Raw genomic sequence first — 27,845 nt, forward strand, 5'->3', positions numbered from 1 at the left:
CATGGAGAAGAACAGGAGTAGCAGGAGGAGGAGCAGGAGGAGGAGGAGCTGTGAGCAGTCTGGAGAGAGAGACTCCTCCTCCTTCTCCTCCTCCTACCAGACCCCCACCTCCCCCTCCTCTTCCTGGAGCCTCCCAAACACCGCCTCGTTGGTAAGGAGACAACGCACACACACACACACACGTGCACATACCCACACACACACACACACACATACACACACGTGTACATACACACACACACATGCCGTGTTTAGAATTGACCTGAGTAGTAGTAGGATTAATACATTAGATAGTAGATAGATAGCTCCAGATATAATATGAATGTATTGACATCCACATAATGAATACATACAGTAATAATGAGTTTTTATTAGACGTTAACTCTACAGTATTTATATGCTTGTCTTCTTTTCTCTGATTCCCAGATCAGTGGTCAGGAAGCTGAAGCTGTCCCCCAGGATGGACAGAAGACATCTAGAGAGGACAAGAAGAAAAAGACCAGCAAGAAACCCAAAAAGAGCAGCGTTACTCCCCTGTCCTGCAATGGTAAGACCCCTACATGTCTGTTCTCCAAACTCCTCTTCCACTATAACTCTCACACACACACACACAGACACATGCGCACACACACACACACACACACACACACAGACAGATGCGCACACACACACACACACACACAACACACACACACGCACACACACACATAAAAGCTCTGTTTTCATGAGACTTGCTGTGATGTCATATCCTGTTGTACATGATGGTGTGTTTCCTGTCCTGGTCCAGAGCCTGCTGAGTCCTCCAGCAGCAGAGAGGAGGAGGAGGAGGAGGAGGAGAAGAAGAAGAGGAGGTCCAGCAGAGGCTGGTTCCAAAGGGCCTCCTCCGCGCTCTCCAGGGCTTTCTGCTTCAGCTGTTGCAGGAAGAAGACTGGCCAGCAGAGGGCGACTCCTGCCCACTGACTGAACTACAACAACAACACAGCAGCTTCTCTGAGGGCTGGAACGCTGCATAACATCACCCTCAATATCACTACACATAAAACATCACCCTCAATATCACTACACATAAAACATCACCCTCAATATCACTACACATAAAACATCACCCTCAATATCACTACACATAAAACATTACCCTCAATATCACTACACATAAAACATCATCCCTACGTTCTATTACGGTCCGTTCATCAGTTCACAGCTTCAATGAAAACTACAATAAAATCTTTAGCATTTAAACAATATGCTGCAACTCTCTTCTATTCTTCAGATGTCAGAATGTGCAGGTGTGGTGTAGCGTGTGCTCATCTGGTCCTTCTGTTCAAGCCTCTACTGACCAGCGTTGAGTCAGACTCATATATATTCACGTTGCGTCTTGCTGGTTTCTACTGCTACATTCAGAACACGGCGGTTTTTTAACGGCGTAAATGAACCAACGCACACCCCCCATCGGCCCACCCACGCACACACACGCGCACACACACACACACACACACCTGTGTGAGGATCCTGCGGACGTCGGCGTCGGTGTATGGGGGGTGGAAAGTGCCACTTATTTGCTAACTGAGCAGACACACGTGACGAACGTCCCCACGTGACCACGTGTGCTATTCACTAACGTAGCTAACCCAGCAAACGCTCGTCAGGGCCGGGGGTACTTGAGCACGTGTGCTATTCGCATACGTAGCTAACGTCGCTACGTGAGCACTTGTGCTACAGTAGGACCCCACTAATCCGAACCCAACGGGACCGCAGGTCGTTCGTATCTCTGAAATGTCCGGATGACTGGAACATATGTTAAAATGCACCAAATTCAATAAGTGGTATACTTGTTTCATATAGACTCATAATAGACCAATAAATACCCTTAATTACTTGTGAAAATGCATCAAAATTGCAATCAAATAGCCAACTAAACTCATATAGGCCAGTAGCCTATAATAAAATAACCGAATTTCCACTTGAGTGCATGCTTTGATCAAATACAGTACTTTATTCTCAAATGAGGCGTACGCTGCATCGATAGGCTACTGTATTCGCAGAACAACATGGTATAGCCTAAAACAACCCAACATTAGAACAATTAGAGCAAATGATAATCAATAAATAAATAAATAAATAAATAAATGAAATGACAGACAAGTTGTCGTGTCTTAGGCTATTGTAGCCTAAAAGAAAGTCTCTAAAACAGCAGATGTAGACTAACGTGGCCTAGGCTGTAGGCTATTATTTAACAAATACAGTAGGCCTAGTACTGTATAGGCTAATCTACATGCTCACAACACGTCTGTGTTCCTGAAGTCCATTAACTGGGAACGAAAAATGACTCTAAGCTGCTTCAGGTTGCTGACGCGCTTACTGGCTACCAAGGAATGCAGCTCTCGCGCAGCAGACTCGTTTGCGTTTTGCACTCGACATTAGAAGAAATGAAACGTGACAGTAGGCTACAGCCTACAGGCAACATGTAGGTCTACATACAGTTCTGTTTTTATTCACAGTAGGGTACAGTACTGTAATGAAAAGCCCACCAGTAACCAGATAGCAGGCTAAAAAAAAGAGTTTTTGAAGCCTGTCCGGTAGACCGGGAGGTTCGGATGAGTGGGGTCCTACTGTATTCCCTAAAGTAGCTGAGTAAACACGTCGTCCCCGTCAGTTAACGTGGCTATCCCGACTTTACAAGTGAGACGGCGAGACCAGTAGTTCCTTTTTTGCTCGTTAATGCTTTGCATCCATGTAGGCTAACCTACATTTCTGTAGTTGCTGTTTAATGGTGCGTTCGTTTGTGGTCGGACGTGGCAAGTCGCAAGTGACAAAATACCCACCTCCGACCTGTGTGCATTCCAGCTATAGCGAATGATATGATGATGATATGATATGATATTGACACCAGCCGGCAACTGGGGGCTGAGAAACATATCCGAATTAGCGACGAGGAAGTGCGAGTTCAATTTGCCCCCTCCCAGTTATAAACGAACGCACCATATACCCTGCACCTCCCAGGTATAAACGAATGCACCATATACCCTGCACCTCCCAGTTATAAACGAACGCACCATATACCCTGCACCTCCCAGTTATAAACGAGCGCACCATATACCCTGCACCTCCCAGTTATAAACGAGCGCACCATATACCCTGCACCTCCCAGTTATAAACGAACGCACCATATACCCTGGCATAAGTGCGCTTTTTCATAACCATAGCAACCATTGCTTTATTATACAAAGACTCAGTAAACTGTAAAAAGACAAGTTCAAGTTGGATTAGAAAGCTGTAGCTGATCGCACCAAAAAGTATGTTTCCATACATAGCCTACCCATTCAGACCAGAGATTAAATCTGACATGGTGGTGGTGTCGCCTACTTCATTGTAGGAATAATAGGTATGGCTACAACTACACACAGGCCACAAAATACAATAACAAAATACAGACAACAGCGGCCACTAAGGATTTTCTTTTCATGTTGGTAGGCTATCAGGGCTTTTTCCAGGACTGTCAAATACGCCTATAGAAAGGCTATCCGATTAATAAATGCACGGCACTAAACTTCTGGTATATACAGTATGTATAACGTGTTAGGCCTAGCCTAAGCTTACTTTAGTGCACAGCAAACATTGCCTTTGCCCTTTAGGTCTTTATTGTTGTTGTTATTATTTTACTATGTCGAATGATTTGCCTGTTTGTGTGCTGCGCGCACCATTGCATTCCTGTACCCTCATTTATTTAATGTATTTCGTTAGATAAAAACGAATAATGTAGGCCACAACTAGGCTACACACATAGGATATAGATAAAATGTAGTGTAAAACGAAATAATAAAAAAACAGCGTAAAACGCAGACCGCGGTTGAAATCTATCAATTTGAAGCTCAGGATAATTCCTAACCGTGACAGCCCTATGGTTGACAAGTAGGCTAGTCATATTGAACAATACACTTTTATTTTGCCAATGAGCCTACTTCACAATATACTACGAATTTTCCTTCGGCCCATGGTGCATAACACAGATGGAGAGATATTAGACAGGATGCAGGGACAATGTAAATAAATATAACACCAGTGAGTTAGCTACTCAGCACTTGGCGTTGCTGGAGAACATAAGCTAAGCCAAATGACGGTGGCAATAATAATATAACATAATTTATCTTGTCAGCAACACACAGTAAGCACAATAGTAGGAATAATAACATATATTAACCAGGTTATCTGTTAGTAGCCTGCTATTATTTAGGCTCAATAATCTAACTTAAGTTGTCATATCAGTGATCTCCCTGGACGGAGGCTGGCTAGCCATATCAGAGCTAACAAGAGAACTAGCAGCTTAAGTAACCTAATGATGGTGACGGCGACGTTCCTCAATACCACGCGTGGACAAGTAGCGACGTTAGCTACGTTCGCAATACCACGCGTGGGCAAGTAGCGACGTTCTTCAGGTTTGTCTTCTCAGTTAGCAAATCCACACGGGCCATAATTACGTGAGCTAACGTGAGCCACGCGAATGCCGCGACCCATGCACACATTGCTGACTTACTTCAGGCCGCCGCCGTCGCTAGGACAAAACGTCGTGAGTCACGTCAGTCCTCCTATCAAATACAATGGGAGTCGAATGGATTTCACTCACGTAAACACGTACGTTTGTCAGCTCCGTATGCAGCTCAGTTCGCTCCGTGCGGTAAGAAATGGCACATTTCACCCCCCATATCGGTGTGGCTGGAGTTGAGCTGTCCCAGCAGCAGCTCTGCCGTCAGACACTGGGACACGTAGTTGGCCACCCTGCTGCCATCGTACCCGTTAAACACCCCATACAGGAAGCAGCCATCCTCGGCTCTGGTCGGACACGGACACACACACACACACACACACAGGATGTGTTAATACTTTCAACATCCGCCCAGTCCTAATTGCAGTGAACTGTCATCACTGTCACACTATACTGACATTGCAACCATGTTCTCTAATCTGCTGCACACTGTATTATATATCCACAGTACGTGTAGCCCCCACCGGGTGTGGCCGAGGGTCGTTTCTGGGTGAGCTAGCACCTGAATCGGAGGTGCCCGTCTTCGTTGGGGTGGCTCTGGGTGTCCTTGCCGTCCGGGCCGTAAACACAGTTGGGCGCAGATCCGACACCGCACATCTGACACAGCGGCAGGTCGTCCGTCCAGCTCTGATGCTGGCCGACCCCGGAAGAGAGAGGTCAGCGGAGATAGCAACACAACTTTAATACTGACATAAGACAGATGTAAAAACAAAACGTATATAGCTATACGTGATTGCCATTACACACAAAGGTGCATCTGATGTCCAGCCACTGCATTATAATTGACATCCAATTCGATCCTATTCGGGGTATTTAGGTAGCATTGCTACCGTAGCTAGCCATGAGAGTCTCAAATCAAATGTAACACAATGGACTGGATGAAACAAGATAGCACTATGGTGGCTTAAAAGTTTTGCTTCGACAAGAAATGCATGCCATGGTTTGCTATAGCAACAGCCTGACATATTTATATATTTAGCCAACTGCTAGCTAGTCGTCTAACGTTATTTAGCACTAGGTTAGCTTGGCTAGAGCGATTGCAAACACACAAACCAGGCCCCTTTGTACGGATAACTAGACAGACTGACCCGCATACGATATGCAAATGTAACCCTGGGTTTAGATTGACAAGCTGTTTGAAATAGTGTCAATAGGTACACTGTCTCTTTAAGATTTTACGATCGCAAGTACAGCTTTACGGCACTAGAGTAAGAGCTCCACAGAAATGTATTGGCAGGGGATTTCGCGGGCTCACTTGACCATACGCTACTGAAGAGAGGTCAAAGCTTCATGCTTCCAGACTCTTAGCTAGCTACTCTGATCGTCGAGTGCACCACTGACCCACTCATGCAATATTCTCCTGCTAGCACCCTGGATGAGACTGGAGCTGAACAGAGACTGTCATTCTTCTGAGAGCTGAAGATTAGTCAGCAACTATCATCCACCTTTACTACGGGATCTCTTGTTGAGTACAAGACTTTTCTTTTTTTTTTCTTTATAGAGCTCTATAATATTTTCTGGGTACCCAACTCTTTTCTGTTTTTTCTATTTTATCTTTTTGCTTGAACTGCCTATTGGGACTGTTAATATGGACTGAGTCGTATGGAATATCAAGTTCCTTTTGAATTCATGTTGTTCGTTGTTCAAAAGAAGAGGACTCACATAGCCTTAGAGGTTTATTAAAGTGTCGGTTATTTACTATATTGATTCATACCTTTGAGTTAGAACCTGAAGAGAAGGTAACCTTGTTGTGAATGTTTTGATTGTTATTTTGAGTGTGACATAAAAGGAAGATACGTTCCAGTCCAACTTTAGTTTATGGACTTAGGTAGCATACTACTACCAGCCCTGAGCAATAAAACCCTTTTAGAGTACAACTTTATTCTAGTCTCGGTTTGACTCATTTATTTTAGATAGTTGGTTACATAGTAAAATGGCGCCCGAACAGGGACTGGAGCGTATCTAACTTTTCAAGATTTATTTTGTGAGACATACTTATATAAGCACACAGAATGGAATTTTGTAGAAGCCATGGGTTTGACCCAGAATGCACAGTTGTGATCAAAGGAGCCAGTACAGATGTTGGCCTAGAAAATGTACAGGAGGAATTTGCCTTAGTAGATGATGTAGTGCAGATTCACCGCCTTGATGGCCTTTCCAACACACTTTTCTGTCAGTTTAGGGAGACTATAACCCCAATGCTTGTAGAAGGTCAGCACTCTAATAAGGATGGTTCTCATTGGGAGATTGTTTTGGTAGAAGGATACCATGCAGATAACGTAGATGAGGTATCACTCAATGATAAGCTAGTGCCCCTTGCTCGTGTGATGGAGGATTTAACAGTCAGCTTTAAAGTGCAGATCAATGAGTTGGCCCTTACCTATAATGTCAGCCCTACTAACTTGAGCCAGAGTGCAGCAAGTTATATAGGTGAGGAGGTGGAACGAAACAAGCGCCCTGTAACATCAACTCCAGCCTACCGCCTTAAATCACAATCTTACTCTGACTCTTCAGCTGAGGCTATCAGTAGTACTGCCAATGTCTCAGGACAGACACAGCCTCCTAAAGGCGGCTCCTCTCTCATCATCCCTGTGCCTGCAGAGGTTCAACGTGTTGTCGTCGAACACGTTGTGAAAAGTGACACGCCGCTATATACATCAGTCAAAGAGCAGCGCCTGTTTTCAGGCAATGTCCCGAAACCGCCCACGGAAGTAGACTACAATGTATGGAGGCTTCGTGCTAAACAAGTGTTAAATGACAGCACTCTTTCCGAGGGGCAGCAGCGTAGATTGTTACTTGACAGCTTACTTACTCCTGCTTTGAATGTAGTTCTTGGCATTGGTCTTCAAGCACCCCCACATGCATACCTGCAGGAACTAGCAAAGCCTAGGGTAATGTCACAGGCGGGGAGGAACTGTACATCCAGTTCTTGGAGACGCACCAAAACAATGGAGAGAAAGCTTCAGAGTATCTGTGATGCCTGCAGACACTACTACAGGAGGTAATAGAGAGGCATGGCGTGGTCAAAGAAGATGAGACTCAGTTACTTAAACAGTTCCTTAGAGGCTGATGGGAGGATAGTTTGATAACTGCACTGCACCTTAAGGAGCTGCTCAGCAAGCCCTCTGGAGTGACACCCACCTTCTCAGAGTTACTTCTTAAAGTCAGGACTTTTGAGAAAGAAAGTCAGTTAAAGGAAGTGAGAAGAAGGAGACATATGGGAGTCACGTCAACAAAGGTCCATACCAAAACTCTAGTGACCATTGATGAGCCTGAGGCCACAAGCAGTAACGTCTCAAATGTCCTAGACACTTCGATAAGAGGACAACTGGAAGAAAGGATCAGACAGCTAGAAGCTGAGCTCAAGAAAATGACACAGCGTCCCAGGAATGGAAAGTATGGGCAGAGGTCCTCAAGCGGATCTCAGAACACTGATATGGCATCACCAGCTCCGGAGTTGTCCTCAGAATACAAACAACTCAAGAAGTTCTGTACAAGTGTGGGGAGGACTCCCACATCCTGCCCAAATGCACTAACCAAGCCAATGCTGATTTGGTGCAAAGAAAATTGCTTGAGAGGCACAATAGTAGGAAGGGACAACAACAGACAACCCCACAGTCAAGCCTATCTTTAAACATGTAGGGGCTCCTGCTGGGGAACAGGCAGGAGCTCAGAGCCAAAGTAGTTCCATCTGTGCTGGCCACTGTATGAATGAGATCCCACAGTTGCAAACAGGAGTCACTCAAATCCCCAATGGTCTGGTTGGAAAACCTTGTGAAGATGAAGCTTGGATGGATGGAGTTCACTGTTTTTGTTTGATGGACTCTGGGTCTCAGGTCAGCATTGTATCTCAGTCCTTTTATTCACAACATTTATCCCATAGACAGCTGTACACAATTGAGAGTGTACTTGACATTGAGGGGGCAGCGGGACAGAAGGTCCCATACTTAGGGTTCACTGAAGTAGAGCTTCAGTTTCCCCAGCATACACGTGGCACTGACAAACACATTTATACCCTAGTACTAGTGAGCCCAGATCATCTATACAATGAGAGAGTCCCTCTCCTTGTTGGGACTAATGTTCTACGTCCGTTAGTACAGGACTGCATGCAGAAGGGTGGAACGCAGTTTCTTAAGAACCTAACAATCCAGTCTAACTGGGGCCTAGCATACTCTAAGTACTGTAAAAATGCAAAACCTCAGACAGAGAGTGTTCGTGTCCTACGTGTGACACTCTGTAGTAAAGTATCAGTGCGGCTAAAGCAGGGTGAGACAGGGGTGTTGAAGGGCATCTGTCACACCAAGCCCAAAGGTGATCCGTTTCAAGCTCTTGTCAGTGGTACAGAGAAGTTTCCTACTCCTGGGGGCTTGATAATTCATGATCAGATAGTAGATGTGAAACCTGAGTGTCATAATAGATTCAAGCTAACTGTTAAGAATTTGTCTCAGCATGACATCATACTGCGTCCAAAAGCTGTCATAGCAGAGTGCTCTCCCATTAACTGGGCCATACCAGTAGCACCATCAGCTCGTAACGCCACTCCAGATGCTGACACCCTCCAGGCGCACTCACTCTTGGTCTCTACTGTTGAAGTGGCCTCGCATACTGATCAGACCCTGGAGCTGGATTTTGGAGGTAGCCCTATATCATCACAGCTGAAAGAGCACATACAGCATAGGGTTGACAAAGAAGTGCCACTTGCATTCTCTAGACACGAGCTTGACGTTGGTGGTATCTCAGGTGTCACTCATCGTATCGAGTTAGAGCCCCATGTGCCTTTCAAAGAACGAACAAGACGTGTCTCGCCAGCAGACTTTAATGACATGAAGAGGCATTTGCAGGATCTATTAGCAGCGGGCGTTATAGAGGAATCTGCCAGTCCTTATGCATCCCCGATTGTGCTCGTTCGAAAGAAAAACGGGGACCTGCGGATGGTTGTAGACTACAGAAGGCTGAACAACCTCACTAAAAAGGACGCCTACCCTTTGCCTCGTATTGAGAACATTCACCTTACTGTCGGGCTCGAAATGGTTTACTGTCCTTGATCTTAAAAGTGGATTCTATCAGCTAGAAGTAGAGCCATCTGACCGGCCAAAGACAGCTTTTACAACCCCCTTTGGAACATCGCAATTCCGGAGAATGCCACAGGGCCTGACTAATTCACCGGCAACATTTCAACGCACAATGGAAAAAGTAATGGCTGGATTAAACCTTCAGGAAGTTTCACTTTTCTCGATGACCTAATAGTCTTTTCAGACTCCCTAGAAGAACACGAAGAGAGACTGATGAAGGTACTGAAAAGCATTGCAGACTTTGGACTAAAACTATCCCCGTCTAAGTGCAAGTTTTTCCAGACAAAGGTGAAATACCTCGGACATGAGATATCTGCACAAGGGATTCAGCCTGATCCTGATAAAGTAGCCGCTATCAAGGAATGGCCACGCCCTCAGACTGTTAGAGAGCTTAGATCATTTCTAGGGTTTGCTGGATATTATAGGAGGTTTGTCCGTGATTATTCCAGAATCGTCAGGCCTCTCAATGACCTCTTGAAAGGAGAGTTTGCTCCCAGACACAAAAACCAGAGTCACTGGAAAAGAACAAAGTCTTCGTCTCTCACAAGCATCTGGACTAGTGAGTGTCAGGAAGCATTCAAACTCATCATCCAGAAGTTGACATCTGCACCGGTCCTTGGCTTCGCAGAATGGCGTCTGCCATATGTGGTACACACTGACGCTAGCACGACAGGGTTAGGCGCAGTCTTGTATCAAGTCCAAGCAGGTCAGCCTAGAGTGGTTGCTTACGCTAGCCGTGGGCTATCTAAAAGCGAGAAAAACTATCCTGCCCATAAGTTAGAGTTTCTTGCGCTCAAATGGGCTGTAAGTGAGAAATGTCATGATACCCTGTATGGGGCTACCTTTAAGGTGTTGACTGATAATAACCCTTTGACGTATGTCCTCACTAGTGCCAAGATGGACGCCACGAGTCACAGGTGGCTTGCCGCTCTGTCTGTGTACAACTTTGACATACACTACAAATCAGGCAAGCTAAATATTGACGCGGATGGGTTGTCATGTCGGCCTCAAGGGCTCCCACAAGAGGATGAAGAGTCAGCGGAGCTGGACCGGAAAATATCCACTCTTATGGACTGTGCTAGCCTGTCCCCTGAGGAATTTCATGTCTTGGATAGAGAGGCTGTGGACACTCTGTGTATGAGTCATCGTGCTAAAGTCTTTGCCATCTCAGAGGAAAGTGCAGAAGAGGAGTATGAGACACCTGCCATTGAAACACTCTTATGTAGTGAAGATGCTGTTCCTGTCGAACTAGAAGAACCACTCCATTGGCCTGGTCAGCCTGTACTCCCCAGAATGTCTACAGAGGACTGGCAGAAGGTACAGAGAGAGGATGAAAATCTGGCCCGTGTTAAGGATAGGGTTGGGCATCGTTTGGATTTTAACGATTCCGATTCCGATTCTTCTTTTCGATTCCGGTTCTTAACGATTCTCGAATCCGATTCTTTGATGGGTGGGGTCAAAACAGGCTGCACGCTTATTTCACAGAAGAAACATTTATTTGTAATAATCTTTTAAAAACAAGTCATTCAAAATTCATTTCATACAGTGGAACCTGTGAATTCACATAGTTTAGGTGTGTGTGACAGTGAATCTGTGTGTGAAAGAGTGAATAGGGATGCGTCAGCTGTGTGTGTGTGTGTGTGTGTGACCCTTCTCTCTACCCACAACCCCCCTCTCTCTACCCACAACTCCCCTCTCCAATCCTGCCAATCCCTTGAGACAACCTGCATCTCCCAGAATGGGAGAATCTTTTCAAAACCTCCACACCCCCTCCCTCTCCTCTCCCTCCATCCCTCTTCTCTCCTTGCGTCCCTCCACCTTCTCCTCTCCTTTCATCCCTCTCCATCCTCTCCTCTCCCTTCATCCTTCCTCCCTGTCCTCCTCTCCTCTCCCTGCATCCCTCCATCCTCTCCTTTCCTCCCTCCATTTTACCACATAAGCTGTCACTTTTCTGTGTCACTCTTCAACTTTCTCCACTGGCATCTTTCCCTTTGCCGCCAAGGTGAATGGCGTGTCACGTCGTGGATTAGCACTAGCAGCAGTAATGCCAGGCTGGCTACTAGCAATCTGCAGACGTTCATCTACGAAAAAATACATTACAGTATTTGCATTTGACACCGTTTTTTACCAGTTCGGTCTAGTATAATTTGTTTGCTGTCTCGCTATTGACAATAAGACAAACGTTAGTGCTATTTAATTTTCACTTACCCGATTGCGACGACGAGGTGCTGGCTGTTGGCTCGTTAGGGTTGACTGAGGACGAGGCGGGAGAGACGGAGGGAGACCGGCGCAACGCATCAAAGATGGTACATTCGTTGATTTTTTTGCCATGCAAGCGCAGGTGTTTCATCAGATTAGTTGTGCATCCTCCCTTGCACAAAATAAACTTCTCACAGGTGTTGCACTGGGCCGACTCATCATTCCTCTGAGAAAAATAAAGCCACACTTTGAACGCCGCGGCTTGCTGTGGCTCATGATGGCGGCGCAGTGCCAACTAAAGCAAACGGCTCTACATTCAAATCGCAAAGACGGAAACTACTTCTTCTTTGTTGGTTTTTCTGGCGGACTGCAAACCAAACGCGCAAGCCACCAACACGGAAACTGAAATTAGCGCAAGAGAAATTTGTTTAGGAACCGATAAGCAGAATCGAAATTAAAATATATAAACGATTCCTTTGGAATCGGAATTTTAGAACCGGTTCCAATTTGGTCCCGGTTCTCGATGCCCAACCCTATACCACATGGTGCCCTTCCTGCTCCTCTTCCGCAACGGAGACTACTTCCTGTCCAACAAGGCCCTGGGATACGAGTACGCCTACCTGCTCGACCCTGGGCAGTCTCACACACACACACACACACACACACACACACACACACACACACACACACACACACTCACACACACACACACACATCTGCACTTAGAAACACACCAGTCCAGACACTCTAGATCAGGGACGATTCTAGGATCAACCCTTTAGGGGTGACCAGCCTCTATGCTCAAACTGCACGTGTCTCCGTCTTTGCACTGACAATCACACACAAACATACTCAATGTAGCTGACGCTTTTGTCCGAAGCAACTTACAATAATTGCATTTAACGTAGGAAAAGCCAATGTACTACTACTCACCAGAACTCACACGTGCATCTTCTTTCTAAAACAAGTGACTAAGAACATAATCTAGTGCTGAAGGCAAAGTGCAACAATAGCAATCTCAAATACAATAGGTGTTTAAGAGGGAGGATTGTGGTAGTACTTCTTGAAGAGATGAGTTTTGAGCCTGCAGTGAAAGATGGGCAGTGACTCTGCTGTCCTGACATCAGTGGGCAGTTGGTTCCACCCCTGCGGGGCCAGGACAGAGAAGAGCTGTGACCGTGTCGATCGACCGCAGGGGCCTGGGACTGATGGGCCAGGGCAACCAGTTACCCCGAGGTAGCACAGCGAATAGTAATCACTCTTTAAACAAACCTACCCCCATATATAATGACTAGGGCTGGGTATCATTTCAAAAATTACAATACCAGTACCAATACCAGTACCCTTAAAGTGATACCGATACCAATTGAATACTTCGATCGATACTTTGAATTTATTTTTTGCATTTTTTCCATTCCATAACCATCATGTGAATGGAAGCATTCAGTTATGTAAAATGCCATCAATCCTATCACATTCAAATAATTTTTTACAAGAATACAATTTGAAAGTGTTTAAAAGAGTATCAAACTGCATTTATTACAATATAACTACTGACAGTGACTACACATTTTTTAGTCATCCGTGACCTTGCAGCTAATGTGAACGGTGTGTGAAGGCTGCTGCTGGGGGTGGTAACATCAGCAGTAGCAGTTGAGGTGCTAGTAGGCCTAGGGGGGTCTTAACATTAAGCATACCATTAGTTAATAACGTTAGCCTAAACACATTTCACTGCTTCAGAAGTTAAAATACCACTAAGTAACCAATGCACTAAGCAATGCATTACAGTAGGGTTGCTAATGCTAGCTAGCTAGGTAATGGGGGAAATCTGTGTTTTTATGCATTTATTTTTACCATACGCCATAGGCGTGTAGTATAACCATACCTTTGAGCGTTTTGGTGGCATTATCTCAGCGTGCTAAACTGTGTCAACAACTCGCAGTTGCAGCATGGGTTGCAGCCGATTTCACATTAAATTGAAGAACGCTTGCGGTGATTGGACCATATTACAGCGTCTTTTTTTCCTAGATCTCAATACAAAAAGGATCGAATGAAGTTTGACTGAAGATGTTTCGATCCAGTACTACAAGGTATCGAGTACCGATACCCAGCCCTAATAATGACTAAACCCTGTTTACTGTTTAACTTTTTATTTTATATACAATGTATTATATCTATAATTATATTTATACCATGGTCTGGGTTAATACTCTTTCCTGATTGGCCAGCAGACGTGCGTTAAAACCGTGTATACGCACACGTAGTTCGGCTGAAGTTTAATTACCGATCTAAATCAATGCGCCGGCTTTGACAGCAACCCAAATGAGCTCATCCCATAGCCTGCTGGACCATTGCTAGCTAGCCATGAACGAAGTGTTGGATACTGCATATTTGCTGTGCAACGCATCCATTGTCCAGTTGTCAAATCTATTTGCCAACAAACTCTTTATGATAGCCAGACACCTCACTGTCCCTAAATCAAAAACTGTTTTTTCACTTTGTGTTATAACGTGGTGGTGCACTTTAGTGGTGTAGTAGCCAGATATGATTTTGTAACGTCAGTCTAAGAGTTGCAGTAAAAAAAGCCAGACGTATGGAAAACGGTCTCCGCCTCGTTTATCCAGTAAGGGATAATCAACGAGTAGGTGCGTTAAACGGTTTTAAGGCACGACGTGAAGGCGAAGAACCATCCAACGCTTAGTGCCTCCGCAAAGTGCCTTAAAACCGTTTAACGCACACCTATGAGTTGATTATCCCGCTTATACCATGGCCCCACATGCCAAAGATAAATAAATATATGCCATTTACTCGCATTTTCTACATTAAAATATAAAGAAATGTTATTTATGGGTTGCTCACTGCTGAGTGTTATTATAGTCCCTAACTGCTAAATCACGTTGCTATGGAATTACAAATTTAATACTGTATAATATTTATTGGAGGAACAGCGATGACATCCAATAGTTAACATGGGTTTGGAACCGTAAGTGAAATGGAAAGTGTCCATTACCTTTTCTTACAGCAATGTCTCTCAACCCTGGATACGACCTAGCAACCAATGAGCCTAGCAACCCAAACTAGCTATTCCATAGCCTACTGTACCCATATATCTATGACTGTAGCTACCTGATATTGCTAGATAGCAATGAGAGAAGTGTAGGCTACTGCATATTTGCTGTGAAACATATAAATCGTCCAGCTGTCAAACCTAGTTGCAAACAAACTATGTATGATAGCCAGATTGTCCTCAACTCCAAAAGTATTGTTTTCATGTCGTGGTATATTGTCAGTCGTATTCAATACATCCATGGTCGTATCGTTCATTGTGAGTTGATTTGCGAGGACGGGAGGTGTCGTATCATTATGTGAAGCAGGGTTATTAGAATCCAGCAATTGCCTCTTCACACTGTGATATATTTGGATGCCGTATATACTGTAAATGAACAAACGAGGCGGAGACCGTTTTCCATACGGCTGGCCTCTTTTACTGCAACTCATAGACTGAATCAAATCATATCTGGCTACTACACCACTAACGTGCACTAACGTGTACCACTCACTGTGGAAAGATCTTCTTGCCCCTCCCCATAAGGTTTGTGGAAAGGCGTTCAGATGTGGCTGCATCGGTCCATCAGTTTTATATTTCGATACTTCTGAAATGAGAGTAAAGAAGCAATTAGGGCAATACATTTACTACTGTATCAGTACTTACTAAACAATTCAACTGTCTTACTCAAATCCCATTCACCCACTCACAGCCTAGTGTGAAGCACCTTGCATTAGCTTCAACACCAGCCTAAACCATGCACAATTCTGAACATGTAGGCTACAGTAAGAACCAACACCACAGGCTACACTAGCCAATATCCGAGAACACGAAAGCCATGTTGTTATATAGGAATCTGTTAACAGTGAACTAATATACTGTACCATGAGGTCCAGCTGGACTAGTAGTATGGATCTGAGTGCCACTGCTCCTGTCGGTCTGTCCATCATTGTCCCTCTTCATCACTGTTCTGCTCTCCCCCTCTTTCTGAGTCACTTTCTTCTCTCTCAGTGGCTCTGTCTCGGTCTCTGGTGTTTTGTTCTTCACAGTCATCACTCAGTTCTTCTTCATTGCTCTTTCCTCCCTTACTCATGCTTTTCTCTTCTCTTCCTTGACTGTTCTCCTGTCCCTTACTTCCCTCTTCGCCTTTGTCTGACTCCCCTCCTGTCTTTGTTTTTTGGGGTTGTAAAAAGCTGGCTATGCCACCACTTTTCTCCTTCCTTTTCATGTTTGCATCTGCTAGACCTACAGTATTCAAGAAAAGGGGGGGTTAGTGAGAGGCTGAGCATGCATAGCTGAAATAGCTAGCGTTAGCTAGATATACTACACTGAGCTAACAAGCCAGCTACCGCTCCTCCTCTACAGGCTATTGCAGCAGGTAGGCTACGACAAGAAAACAAAATCCAATAACTGTCTCAATAAATCAGTTAACTGGGGACAAAAGCCCTCGGTGCTGCTTACGTTCGTTGCCTGCCTAGTGCCTATATCAGCACGAACGTGTGCGTATCGCTCGCTCATACATATTTGACTGTTCTCCCCCCTCCCAAATATTTTTTTTACAATATTCGTACAAATTTACTATTCGGGAAAAAGCTACTATTTGTACTCATCCGAATACCGTATTCTTATTCGGGCACACCCCTACACTCCAGTAGATCCCTGGGCTCACGAGAGATTAATGGTGCCTCCACACCTTGGGAGAACAGATGACACAGTGGTCCTGAGACTGATGTGACCTTTTTCAATCCTGACCCGATTCTGGAAGCTGAAGGTTCTTTGTCTTCTTGTGTCTGATCTTTCTGATTATTAAGGAGAAGCTAAGATTCATCAGCAGTGTCATTTTGGATTTTTGAGATAAAAGTTTTGAGAAAATTCAGCCACAAACCCCCATACACACAAATGAACTCCCTACAGTACCTCTCTCAGCTTATACATTGTTTATTAAAAAGGGTTTATGAAAAAATATACATCATGATCAAGTTTAAAATGCAGCTGTCCAGACATCCAACCAACAGTCACCAACAAATACATTTCCATCCCAGTGTTTGTTCCATATCTGGGGCACATTTCAAGTCTCGTCGTAATATGCGAGCTATATCGTGAGGGAATGGATGAAGGACTTAAACAAACTGATTGGGAGGACTATATATTGGAGAATTGAGAATATTATTCAAAAAGAAAAGGGCAGGATTGCTCGAAAGTTCAGACTGGTGTGAGGAAGGTACTATTTGGTCGGGAACAAAGAAGATCAGTCAAAGAGAGAGAAAGTAGGGAGGGGGGGGGGGCGGATTTGTGTGTAAACTCTTCTTGTACTGTTCTGTATGTGTCGTTGTACAGTATGTCTAGTTGCCTTCCAGGGACAATAAAGATGTTCTGAATATAAACAATAAAGATGTTCAGAATATAGACTGATTTTCAGATCAAAAAAGTCAATTGTCAAATTGATATCAAACACACACACATGCACACTATTGCTTACAAAGATGGGGTCCTTTTTGAGGGAGGCTTCAGTGAACTCTGTGCAGCTCTTGGATGAACTGTATGAACACACTGGTGTCTTTTTAAGTGTCCTAAAGAAGTGAAGTTCTTTCCACACTGGTCACAGTGGTATGGCTTCTCTCCTGTATGAACACGCTGGTGTGTAATTAAGTTCCCTGATTTAGTGAAGTTCTTCCCACACTGGTCACAGTGGTATGGCTTCTCTCCTGTATGACCACGCTGGTGCATCTTTAAGTGTCCTGACTGAGTGAAGGTCTTCCCACACTGGTCACAGTGGTATGGCTTCTCTCCTGTATGAACACGCTGGTGTGTCCTTAACTCTGCTGACGTAGAGAAGTTCTTCCCACACTGGTCACAGTGGTATGGCTTCTCTCCTGTATGAACACGCTGGTGTGTCTTTAAGTGTCCTGAAATAGTGAAGTTCTTCCCACACTGGTCACAGTGGTATGGCTTCTCTCCTGTATGAACACGCTGGTGTTTCTTTAACTCTCCTGATGTAGTGAAGTTCTTCCCACACTGGTCACAGTGGTATGGCTTCTCTCCTGTATGAACACGCTGGTGTGTCTTTAAGTTTCCTGACGAAGTGAAGTTATTCCCACACTGGTCACAGTGGTATGGCTTCTCTCCTGTATGAACACGCTGGTGTGTAATTAAGTTTCCTGATTTAGTGAAGTTCTTCCCACACTGGTCACAGTGGTATGGCTTCTCTCCTGTATGAACACGCTGGTGTGTCCTTAACTCTGCTGACGTAGAGAAGTTCTTCCCACACTGGTCACAGTGGTATGGCTTCTCTCCTGTATGAACACGCTGGTGTCTCTTTAAGTTTCCTAAAGAAGTGAAGTTATTTCCACACTGGTCACAGTGGTATGGCTTCTCTCCTGTATGAACACGCTGGTGTGTAATTAAGTTCCCTGATTTAGTGAAGTTCTTCCCACACTGGTCACAGTGGTATGGCTTCTCTCCTGTATGACCACGCTGGTGCATCTTTAAGTGTCCTGACTGAGTGAAGGTCTTCCCACACTGGTCACAGTGGTATGGCTTCTCTCCTGTATGAACACGCTGGTGTGTCCTTAACTCTGCTGACGTAGAGAAGTTCTTCCCACACTGGTCACAGTGGTATGGCTTCTCTCCTGTATGAACACGCTGGTGTTTCTTTAACTCTCCTGATGTAGTGAAGTTCTTCCCACACTGGTCACAGTGGTATGGCTTCTCTCCTGTATGAACACGCTGGTGTGTAATTAAGTTTCCTGATTTAGTGAAGTTCTTCCCACACTGGTCACAGTGGTATGGCTTCTCTCCTGTATGAACACGCTGGTGGGTCTTTAAGCTTCCTGACTGAGTGAAGGTCTTCCCACACTGGTCACAGTGGTATGGCTTCTCTCCTGTATGAACACGCTGGTGTGTCTTTAACTCTGCTGACGTAGTGAAGTTCTTCCCACACTGGTCACAGTGGTATGGCTTCTCTCCTGTATGACCACGCTGGTGCATCTTTAAGTGCCCTGACCGAGTGAAGGTCTTCCCACACTGGTCACAGTGGTATGGCTTCTCTCCTGTATGAACACGCTGGTGTGTCTTTAATTCTGCTGATGTAGTGAAGTTCTTTCCACACTGGTCACAGTGGTATGGCTTCTCTCCTGTATGTACACGCTGGTGTTTATTTAAGTTTCCTGACATAGTGAAGTTCTTCCCACACTGGTCATGGTGGTATGGCTTCTCTCCTTAATGAACACACTGGTGCGTCCTGAGATTAGCCTTTAGACTGAAGTTCTTCCCACACTGGTCACAGTGGTACGATCTTGGCTTGTCAATGTCTCTCTTCCTCTGGCCAGGAGCTGCGGTGAGCAGGGTGTTGGAGGTGGTGAAAGGGAGTGATCAAGAGGAGCAGGATGGGAGAGTCTCTGGTCTGATCTCTCCGTTCCTTAGCAGAGAGATGTAGAGGTTGTCACGGCTGCTCTTGATGTGATTGTGGAGGGAGATCTGGGAGTTTTAGGAGAATTGGCACTCGGACCAGGAGCACACCTGGGGCAAGTCTGACATCACTTCTGGGATTGAGACTGAAAGAGAGACACAAAAACATTAAAATGATTATCACATATTTAGTACAAGTTCAAATACTGTATAGGGTGATTATATGTAGCTAGTGAAGGGGGGGGGACACAACCACATGACGACTTCAGATTGTGGACAGGAGAGAGAAAGATATGCAACAGGTTCCTCTGGCTGAGCTCGGAGGGAAAGCGACAGAGGAGAGAGAAAAAGAAGTGACAAAATCTAAATAGGAGAGAGGAGAGAAAACATGTAATACGTTGAAGCCCACGGTGTTAACTTAGATAGCTAGAATAAGCTAGCCAGCACTCCTTAACTTATGTCAAGCTACCATGTTCCATGGCAACTAAGAGCATTCCATTCTGTTCATAGATAGCGCGGCTGCCTAATATCGGCAATTTGCGTGCCCCACAACAGCAATTTGCACAGGCGCCATTGCAGTGCATCACATACTGTCCCCTGTATCGTTGCATCCATGAGTGTCCTGAATTTCACGCTGTATGCCCACGTCTTGCCTGCTGTCTGGCACCATGGGAAAAAGACAGAGGAGAGAGGGAAGGCCGGAAGAGGAGAGCTACTTGGACAGCGGTTACTATTATGACTAGCAGACCTCTGGTTGTTTCAGCTTTAAGGAAAAGAAGTGGATGAGAGAGAGATGGAGGAGAAGACAGAGGGAAGGAGAGTCTAGGACAGCTACCTCTAGTGGTGCTCTTTTTGTCCCAGAAGTAGTCGAAGGAGATGCTCTTGTATCTGTACTCCTGTCCGTACCAGACCAGCAGCCGACAGCAGCGATACAGGATCCCTCCACGGTACTGAAACGCTACCAGGTTCTGCTCTTCCTCAGTACAGGCACAGTTCACATACCTGGGGGAGAGAGGGGGGTGGTTTCATAAAAACAAACTGGTGAGGGAGGGAGAGATGGAAGGAAGGAAGGATGAAGGAAGAGAGGGAGGGAGAAAACCAAGTGGGTGAGATGTAGGGACTGACTGTATGGAGGGAGGGAGGGAGGGAGGGAGGGAGGGAGGGAGGGAGGGAGGGAGGGAGGGAGGGAAGGAAACTTTCAAGACTGGAGAGGTGGTTTATTTTGAGTGGGACCAGTAGAATAGATTCTGGAAATCTGAAAAATTAACATGTGTTCATATTTCTTCACCTGATTGTAATGCCTTATTATTCTACAGTTTACACATGCAAAGATGGGTCCATCCCTGATCTCTAAAAAGTCCTATTCTGCCTATTTTTGTCCTGTTTAATTGTACATGAAATCTTTCCTTTAACATAGCCTGTAAGAGTCAAATTCAGGTTAATTGGGTCAATGCGATGCTCCTCCCATGTTAATAGGAACTGATGATATTTAGGTAGGAACTCTCCTGTTGTTGGCTAGGTGTTGCTGCACGGAGGGCAAACAGCTTTTGACCACACACGCACTCACAAACATGCGTACCGGGTTGTTTGCTGGATTATTGATTATGGAAGGACAATAAATGGACCAAGTGTTCGCACAGCAGTTTATTGTCCGACTACTTTATCAACAAACACGGTAACGTAAAATGTGTCAATTAGATCAATCCGGAGCAGCAGCGCCATAGTGGCTTAAAGCACTAGGCTTAGCCTTCACGTAGCCTTTTTATTTGCATCTGATTGTATGCCTCTGGATTCATTGAGAGTTGCTTCTCTATGAACTTCCTTCTATTAGTTCTATCACACAGTCCCTTATCATGTCTGGATCCTGCTGTTTCCGTCTCTCTAGTGGCATGCTGTTCAGCATTATGCTCATCTCTGGTTGCGTGTGCATCTCTCTCCATCTGTCTCTGCCTAGACGTATGCTTCTTAAGAGCTTCTTTATCTCTGGTTGCTTGTGCGTCTGTATCTATCTGTGTAGCTCTGCTGGCTGGCTGCTCTGCAGCATGTTTAGTTCTGTCTGCTTGTGCGTCCCTCTCTGGGGTTGTTTTGTCCCTCTGCTACTTTCTCTTTTACTGTCTCTTCTCTTTTCTCACTAAATCCATGTCATAGTTGGACTGGCAATTAATGGACTAATTGAGCTGCTAAATGATTTCCTTTTTACAGGTTTTGCAAATGTCTTTTACAGTTTGGTTAAGGTGTTCAAACGTTTTGGTTTTTACTTTGGTTGTGACCCAAGTTCTCTTTTTATTCCTGCCGTTTACTTTCATCCATTCTTGGTCTTTAGTATTTTTAAATTTGACTTTTATTTAACGAAGGGAGCCCACTCTGGTCCAGCAAGGTCTGAGTTTTCCTGTAGTGTTGGCCCTCATCTTTGAACAGGTTTATGACTTTTAATCCTAATTCTCTTTTGATGTTCATCAGATGTATCTCTTGGCCTGTAGTCTTTATCAGATGTATCTCTTGTCCTGTAGTCTTCATCAGATGTATCTCTTGGCCATTAGTCTTTATCAGATGTATCTCTTGGCCTGTAGTCTCCTATTAGGCATTCCATAACCTCACACACACCCACATCTCAAGTACAACCCTCAGGCCATGCTGAGCTAAATTTTTTTAGTGTGTTTTGTTTTATTTTCCAGAAGTTTTCTCAATGTCCTTTAATAGTGTTTGATGTTTGCATCCCACAATGGCCAGTGGTGATGGTATTGTTTTCCTACTTTGTATTTCTGATTCAAACTTCTTAAACTAGACTTTTTGTTTGAGAGTTTAGTTTTGCTCCAGGTCTGTGTCTGCCCTAGTGAGCAGATAGCCCTCCCCAATTTGAAAAGCTCTGCTCTTTTCTGTGGAGAATCACCACTATTTTAGATTAGGTAGGGGACTCATGCTCCACCTATCCTATAGGCATACTGGTAATTCCTGGTGGGTCTCAGTTTGTCTCTAAGCTTTCAACAGTATGGTACACTTCTCTGCTCCCTTTTTACACTGCGCCACTAAATAGCGTGGCAAGTCGCAATAAAAAAAAAAATTGTAACAATATAAATATACAAGCATTCCAGCTAATTCCAGTGATAGGAAATGCTACTTATACACAATTACACAGACTTTCTCCCAGATGATCTAACATCTACCATTTGATTCAGTATTACCATGGGTCGGTATTGGGATTGATCAAGGGCGAATGTGAAATAGCAGCCACGAACTCAGCGGGTTATCCGAGATGCGGCCAAAGCTCCTGCTGGCGGGGAGTGAAGCTTTTCAACTCGCCTGTCACTGGCTTCCTGGAGGAATTCAGCCTGGCTGCAATAACGTTATCGCGAACGGAATGAATACCATCTAATGGCAAACAAAACATGTTCAGCTATAATTAACCTGTTAAAACTAAGATGTCTGGATAAAAAATAATGTCTCCAATGGATATATTTGACAAAAACAGGTTAATATGCAAGCCGGTTTTCATTTCATTGCATTTCACATATGTCGTAGCAATTAGTTAACACACACACACGTACACACAGACATACACCAGTCCACTTCCGGCTTTAGGCCTGGGCCCAGTACCCCCTTTCCCCTCACCCTAACCCGGGTGCGTATCCTTTTCCTACCCCCACCCTACCCCTGACCCCTGCCTCTACCTGGACCCAGGCTGGCTGTCAAATACTAGCACTATAGCCTAACGTTAAATCATACACATCGTTAGCCTAGTGTGTGAAGAAAGTGCTAAGCTAGGTGGCTAACGTTAGCTAGTAAGCTTATGTTCTGGTAACAACTCGATCTGGTTAGCTAGCTGCTAGGAAATGAAAAGTGTCTTGACCATGACCTGAAACCAGGATCTCCACCATCGTCTACTCTACAATGCCATTTTTTAGGGGGCGATTCACTTCATGAAGAGACAACCACTAAAAAGCTAGCAGTCTGACAGTTCCATGAAATCAAAGCATAAACTACAGATGTATAGGTACAATAAAATCACAAACTACAATTTGCCCACTGTCACAAACCAGGCCGTGTATGGCCGCGACAAAGGAGGGGGACGCACACCAAACTAAGGATTAACAATAAGATTTAATTAAACTAAACTCAAACAAGACATAAAGTACACTAGTGCTGCGAGCAGCAGTGAGCGGGCCCTCGCACTTCACGCGTGTCGGGGTGCGACGCCGTTAAAGGCTGTGCTATTTCGGTGTCCAGTACTGAGAGAAACTTCCTGTCACCAGTAGGTGGCGCTCTAAGCGTGAGTCAATACCGATGCATAGATGTGTTCAGGACAGTACCTTAATGAAGCATGAGAAATGTTGTGTAAATCCGATAATGTATGTAGGAGTTATGATGACTTCCTGCTTGACCTGTAGGCGGCGCTTTAAGTATGACTCAATACTGACCTACAGATGTGTTCAGGACGTGACCTTCATCAACCCAGAGCAATTTGGCGTAAATCGGATAACATATGTAGGAGTTATGAGAACTTCCTGTTTCACCAGTAGGTGGCGCTGTAAGTGTGACTCAATACGGACGCATAGATGTGTTCAGAAGGTGACCTTCATGAAGCGTCAGCAATTTGGTGCAAATCGGATGATGTATGCAGGAGTTATGAGGACTTCCTGTTTCACCAATAGGTGGCGCTATAAGTATGACGCAATACTGACACATAGATGTGTTCAGGACAGAACCGTCATGAAGCGTGAGATATATCGGACAAATTGGATAATGTATGGAGGAGTTATGAGGACTTCCTGTTTCACCAATAGGTGGCGCTATAAGTATGATGCAATACTGACACATAGATGTGTTCAGGACAGAACCGTCATGAAGCGAGAGATATATGGGATGAATTGGATAATGTATGTAGTAGTTATGAGGACTTCCTGTTTCACCAATAGGTGGCGCTATAAGTATGATGCAATACTGACACATAGATGTGTTCAGGACAGAACCGTCATGAAGCGTGAGATATATCGGACGAATTGGATAATGTATGTCGGAGTTATGAGGACTTCCTGTTTCACCAATAGGTGGCGCTATAAGTATGACGCAATAATGACACATAGATGTGTTCAGGACAGAACCGTCATGAAGCGTGAGATATATCGGACAAATCCGATAATGTATGTAGGAGTTATGAGGACTTCCTGTTTCACCAATAGGTGGCGCTATAAGTATGACGCAATACTGACACATAGATGTGTTCAGGACAGAACCGTCATGAAGCGTGAGATATATCGGACAAATCGGATAATGTATGGAGGAGTTATGGGGACTTCCTGTTTCACCAATAGGTGGCGCTATAAGTATGACGCAATACTGACACATAGATGTGTTCAGGACAGAACCGTCATGAAGCGTGAGAAATATCGGACAAATCGGATAATGTATGGAGGAGTTATGAGTACTTCCTGTATTACCAACAGGTGGCGCTATAAGTATGATGCAATACTGACACAAAGATGTGTTCAGGACAGAACCGTCATGAAGCGTGAGATATATCGGACAAATTGGATAATGTATGGAGGAGTTATGAGGACTTCCTGTTTCACCAATAGGTGGCGCTATAAGTATGACGCAATACTGACACATAGATGTGTTCAGGACAGAACCGTCATGAAGCGTGAGATATATCGGACAAATCGGACAATGTATGGAGGAGTTATGAGGACTTCCTGTTTCACCAATAGGTGGCGCTATAAGTATGATGCAATACTGACACATAGATGTGTTCAGGACAGAACCGTCATGAAGCGTGATATATCGGACAAATTGGATAATGTATGGAGGAGTTATGAGGACTTCGTGTTTTATGGCGAAATGTCAAACTTTGGCGGGGCGCCACGGCAAGGGTGTTTGGTGAAAACTCAATTTTTTTGATAACTTTTGATCACAAAGGTCTTAAGATGAAGCTGACCCGATATGAAGTTGATCGGATGAAATCTGTAAGAGGAGTTCGTCGAAGTACGAGGCATGGAAATGGTCAAAACAAGGACAAAATGGCACATTAAAATCAAAATGGCGGCCTTCCTGTTGCATGTTGGGTATAGCTCCAAGAGACATTTTAGTGCGTCTCGATGAACTACATATGCCCACCGAATTTCGTTCGCCTACATCAAACTGAAAGGTGGGGCTCGCCATTTTAGATTTTCCAGGGGGCGCTCTTGAGCCGTTTTGCCACGCCCATTTCCGTCACCCATGAATTATCAAATTTTTCACCGGGACTGACGTATCTGCAAAGTTTCATCCGTTTTCATCGATGTTTAGGCCGCCAAAAAGGCATTTGTTTGGGGAGAAGAAGAAGAACGTGGGAGAATAATAATCCTTCGAAATACAATAGGGCCTCGCACCGCCAGTGCTCGGGCCCTAATAAATCAAGCATGGGATGTGCGGTCAGTTATCAGTGGTGTAAGTGAGTGCATGAGTGAGTGAAGGGTGTATGAATGCAGTGTTGAGTAGTGCGAAACCAGGTTCAAACTATAAAGCAAAGCAATCGGTGTCCCCGGGAGGAGTAGAGAGCACAAGCAACTGAGCTCCCAGCTCTTCTTGTAGAGCCCTGACACACCGGGCCCAGGTGTGCCAGGGTAGCTGCTGATGACGGCCACGCCCACCTCAGGAACCTGCTAGGACAAACACTGAACAAGACGCTGAACACACACACACAGACAGGCAAATGGGGTAGGCGGGGCCGTCACACCTCCCCCCATAAGACAGGGACTCTACAAGACCACTGTCACCAGAGCAACCCAAGCGCAAAACGAAAGAAAACGAACAAAAAACAAACACAGCTAGCCCAACACAGGAGCCCGTGACAATGCGTCTGCCACCACATTGTCACGGCCCCTGATGTGGCGAATGTCCAAATCATGGGACTGCAAAAATAGACACCACCTCACCAGCCGCTGGTTCGGGCACCGCAAGGAGTGGATGAAGGTCAGGGGGTTATGGTCCGTATAGACCACAACCGGAGTCATCCCCGACTCTACATAAACCGCAAAATACTGCAGGGCCCAGATTAACGCCAGTGCCTCCTTTTCGATCACCGAATAATTTAGCTGGTGGCGATTAAACTTTCGGGAAAAGAAACAGACCGGCCTGGAAACCTCGGTGACATCGGCCTGCATCAGCACAGCCCCCGCCCCCACATGACTCACGTCCACCTGCAAGACAAAAGGTCGATCAAAACGAGGGGCAGCCAAAACAGGAGCAGAACATAGCAGAGACTTTACGTTGCAGAAGGCCTCCTGGCACTCAGTTGACCAGACAAACTTAGCCTCGGCCTTTAACAAGTTGGTCAGAGGCGCCACCACAGTGGAGAAGTTTCTGCAAAAACAACGGTAGTACCCCACCATCCCAAGGAACCTCATAAGTTCCTTTTTAGTGGCAGGCTGCGGGAACCGTTCCACTGCCTCCACTTTGGCCTGCACCGGGGCCACCTGCCCATGGCCCACCACCTTGCCCAGGTAGGTTACAGTAGCACAAGCAAACTCACATTTGGCAAGATTTACCGTAAGCCGGGCAGCAGCCAACCGGTCAAACAAAGCTCTAACCCGCTGCATGTGCGTAGCCCAGGTGTCACTGCAAACAACAAGGTCATCTAGATAAACCGCACAGCCGACCAACCCCTCCACCACACGGTTCATCAGCCGCTGGAAGGTGGCAGGTGCGTTCCGCAGTCCAAACGGCATAACGGTGTAAGAGTACAGCCCAGATGGTGTAATAAATGCTGACACTTCCTGTGCACGTCTGGACAGAGGGACCTGCCAGTAGCCCTTCAGGAGATCGAACTTGCTGACATACTTCGCAGCCCCCACCAGGTCAATGCAGTCCTCCATACAAGGCAGCGGGAAAGAGTCGGGCTTAGTCACCTTGTTGACCCGCCGGAAATCGGAGCAAAACCTCAGGGACCTGTCACTTTTAGGCACCAAGAGACAAGGAGATGCCCAACTAGATGCGGATGGCACAGCAAGGGAGTTATCTACCATATATCTAACCTCAGCATCTAAACACTGCCGTTTCACCGGAGAAACCCTATAGAAATGCTGACGGATAGGCTCTGTCAATGTCAACGTCAATGTCGTGCACAATCCAGTCAGTACGAGAAGGCACATCACCAAATAAGCTTGGATACTGAAGAATGAGCGCCTCAAATTCCACCGCCTGCCCCTCAGTCAAATGGCTAAGCAGCCCCCTCAAGCGCTTGAGGGCTGCTGAATTATTCAGCCTACCAGACAACAACCCCCCCATCAGGCTCAAGAACAGCCTCGTCCGTATCCTCCCCCGACACCACCCCCGCCATACCAGCCCCCAAGGCAGGGCTCACCACTGGCGACCCCTGCTGGTCAGTGCCGGGTGCGGCACTGTAGTAGGGCTTAAGCAAGTTCACATGGAACAGCTTCACCGACTTTCTACGCCCAGGGGTGTCGATCAAATAGTTCCGGTCTGAAACACGTTTGACCACAGTATACGGACCACCAAACTTAGCCTGGAAGGGCGAACTCACCAAAGGACAGAGAGCCAGAACTTGATCTCCTACACTGAACTCCCGTAACTCAGCCTGGCGGTC

Source organism: Borostomias antarcticus (assembly GCF_949987555.1).
Source record: "Borostomias antarcticus genome assembly, chromosome: 31".
Classification (NCBI taxonomy): Eukaryota; Metazoa; Chordata; class Actinopteri; order Stomiiformes; family Stomiidae; genus Borostomias; species Borostomias antarcticus.